Consider the following 3,521-nt stretch of genomic DNA (forward strand, 5'->3'; position numbering starts at 1 on the left):
GAAGAAGAAGAAGAAGAAGAAGAAGAAGAAGAAGAAGAAGAAGAAGAAGAAGAAGAAGAAGAAGCCCTCACTCCTCTACCTAGCTCTATGGGCAATCAAAGAGGACATGGTGCAGTATGTTCTATATATTTGTTTGCACATCTATCTCCAATTCTGTACTGGAAACTAAAGTGTATTATATGCCATATACCTTCAGAGTTCCAGGGTTTGATTTTTTCCTGATAAGTAGTAAGCAGTCAGTGAATAGTTATATAGTTGTTTTGAGTTCATCCACGCAGTGGTATGTGATTTATGTGTCTTTGGTTCACAGAAAAAAAAAAAACAATTACTATGGAGACTGCCTTCTTCCATACTTTAAAACAGTGCCTTTATGTTATGCAAGCATAGCTTAAACTTCAATTTAATGCTCAAGGAGAAGAAAAACAAAAACTGTGATAGATCAGGCAATATTAAGTCTCTGATGGTCTACATAAATTGTCATCAGTTAAATTCATCATTTGTATATCTAGTAGGGCTGTAATGAGGCATTCATGCACTTGAATAGTTGTGTCTCTTTCAGGAAGTAGTTTTATAAACAAAGAAACATGACAAAAAATTATCTTCACTATTTTTATTCTGAAACTCAATGGGAATACAAAGAATAAAGATTTGTGGAAAACATTGTACTTGGTATATTAATAACTGAGAGAATAATTTGAAACCTTACTTCTGTAGCTTTTCTTGGTTTTGTAACAATTCTAAACTTTATAATCATGCTGTAGAATATTAAATATTAATATTTCTTTTAGAGTAGTAAATATTTAAATCTAAGGAGCAAAACTCTCAGGAGAGCACATAATAGTTAGTTCCACCAGTTTTTTACTATGTTGATGTAACTTTTCCCAAACAAGTACCTTAAACACATTGACTTTTATTTTCAAGAATTATAAGATGGCAATACATTTTGGTGTCCCAAATAGTATATAAGTGTAAGTGTGCATAAAAATATACTGAGTGACAAGAATAATGACACAAAGCTATCAGTAGTATAGAAAATAATCTACCAAGCTTCCCTTTTCTAAATAAAATAACTTGGTACCCACACTGTCCCCAGAGTATGGACTGTTCTTATGTGTACAGTAGAGAGAGGCAAAAGTAATGTATTACTCCAAGGTTGGAAGAGGCTATTCAAGGTCTACCTTGGTTTATCTGAATGTTCCCTCAGAAGAAAACCGATAGACCTGTGTAGGAAATCCTGCTTTCCTGATATGGCCCTATGACAACCTGTAGATGGAGGGGCAATTACATGGAGAAGGGTATTTGATTACATAAGTACTTTTAATCTTCCTGTCACAAGCATAAAATTATTTGAAAAATGCTTTGAATGTTTCTTTCAGAGTATACAGATGAATAGTAGGACTAGGATACTTATTAAGTCACCAAAACCAATGCTGCAGAATTCTTTATGCATTTCCAGCAGCTTACAATACACAGCATTGATTCCCCATTCATTATGACACAAATGCATTACCGGACTCCACAAAAAATCATGATTACCAATGTTCAGAGTTAACAAAATTGTTGCTTCTTCAGATCATTGAGCTTAAGTTGGTTAAGTGTAAACTAAGAGTTGGTATGATTAAGAGAAGAAAACAGCCAGAGATGAATATAATCCTATCACTTGGGAGGCTGAAGAAAAAGTTTGAAGCCAAGACTATATAGTAAGGTTGAGACCAGCCTCAACAACATAATGAGACAATGAGACATTGTCTTAAAAATAAATAATGCTAATAATTACTCTCTACTGGAGCCTTTACTTCATATTTCCTTGCAATCAAACATAAATGATGCTATATATGGCACATATGCTGCATCGACTCAGAGGCTTTGAGGATTCGGCAGGTGGCCTTCCAGATTCAGTCAAGTACTACTTGCACTTAAGCAAAAGATTAGTGATCCCTGAAACGTACTTGCAATAACAGAATCCACTTAAACTGCAAGCTTACTTAATGTATTCCTATATTCTATCACTCTCAAGAAGAACAACAAATTACTAATTATAATTGACACAAAAAGATGATTTGAAAAAAAATATGATACATAAATATAAGCATATGTGCCTATAACACATTTCAAAAATATACACTCTGGATGCTTCTAATTGCTTCACTTTTTAATATTAAAATATAGTAGAAATAAAGGTGGTTCCTTTCTTACCTGTTATAATTTGAGTTAGCTTGATCCTGTGCAGGTCTTGTACAGTCAGTCTCTGAGTTCATGTGTGCAAAGGAACTTCTGTCTATAAAGTACACATTCATTATATATCTTTACAGCCTCCTATCTTACAATTTTTTCTCTCCCTCTTCCATGATGCTTCATGATACTTTATGGCAAGGGTGTATAAGAAATATCCTATTTTAAAGGGAGAAGTCCATTATCTCTTATTCTCTGAATGTTGATTAGCTATGGGTCTCTGTATTAATCTTAATCACCATCAACTGCAAAAAAGAAGTTTCACTGAGAAGGGCTGAGAAATGCACCAATCTGTAGATATAAAAAAAATAGCATAGGGACAGTTAAATATCGTATCAATTTTGGAGGGTACCCATATTATGTTCCCTTCTAGTGCCTGTAACCTAACCAGACACAGATTTTTGGCCCAGGTATTGACACTGGGTTTGAGTTTTCTTTTATGTAACAGGTGACTCTAATTTTATTTTGGTGGAGAGGGGGCTTTATTGTGTGTTTCTCAGCTGTAAACATTGTAGATAAAGTTGTGTGACAATATCAAAAATTTTGGACACCTCTGTATATGTGATAAAGAGCACTTATACCAAATTAAGTGAGATAATAACTAGTGTTTTGAATGGACAGGAATTGGTGGAAGACAAATGCATGGAAAAGAGTTCAGTTTTAATTTAAATTTAATTTATTTTTTTTTTTAAACCTGAGGAGGTACAGAGTGGCACGGCGGACACTGTGGCCAAGAAAAAATATCAATGGCCAAATCATTTGTCATCATTATCACTCTATGATACTGTGTGGGTTTGGTGGGATGTGTTTAATATACTTGTGAGCTGGGTACACACATGATATATGCATGGTGGGAAGATTACAAAATGTAGGTGCATTCTCTCCTTCCATGGTAGTATTTTATGACAAAACTCAGGTTGCTAAGCTTAGGACAAGCACTTTTATTTACTGTGCTATCTCAATAGACCCAGTTCCTGGTTTTGTAAGATTTTGTAATATGTATCAAAAATGAAAATCTGTGGAAGATTCTATGCAAAGAAACAACCTGATAAGGCTTTGATTTAAAAACATAATGCTTTTTTAAAAGATTAAATGAAAAATGAGAAAGTAAATCAGGAGACATTATGGGTAGCAGAAGCTCCCAGAAGCTGCTACTAGAGAACATAGATTTGAGTAAATAGACTAGTTTTATTTCAAAAATAAATAATACAACAGTACTTATGTGTGTACATTAGCACGGGATTGCACACACATACAAATGTAGAATTGCTGCACAAATTATACCTGAC

The 3,521-nt window shown here is 33.9% G+C and overlaps 1 long non-coding RNA gene across 1 annotated transcript in view; it reads right to left on the bottom strand.

Moving 5' to 3' along the window:
• LOC116086485 overlaps positions 1-2,464 on the bottom strand; it is a 10,051-nt gene extending 7,587 nt beyond the window's left edge. Inside the window, exon 1 of the long non-coding RNA XR_004116946.1 lies at positions 2,197-2,464. This is a non-coding gene — a long non-coding RNA (uncharacterized LOC116086485). The remainder of the gene's footprint in view (positions 1-2,196) is intronic.
• Positions 2,465-3,521: the final 1,057 nt, after the last annotated feature.

The sequence above is a fragment of the Mastomys coucha genome, unplaced genomic scaffold (assembly GCF_008632895.1).
Source record: "Mastomys coucha isolate ucsf_1 unplaced genomic scaffold, UCSF_Mcou_1 pScaffold12, whole genome shotgun sequence".
NCBI lineage: Eukaryota > Metazoa > Chordata > Mammalia > Rodentia > Muridae > Mastomys > Mastomys coucha.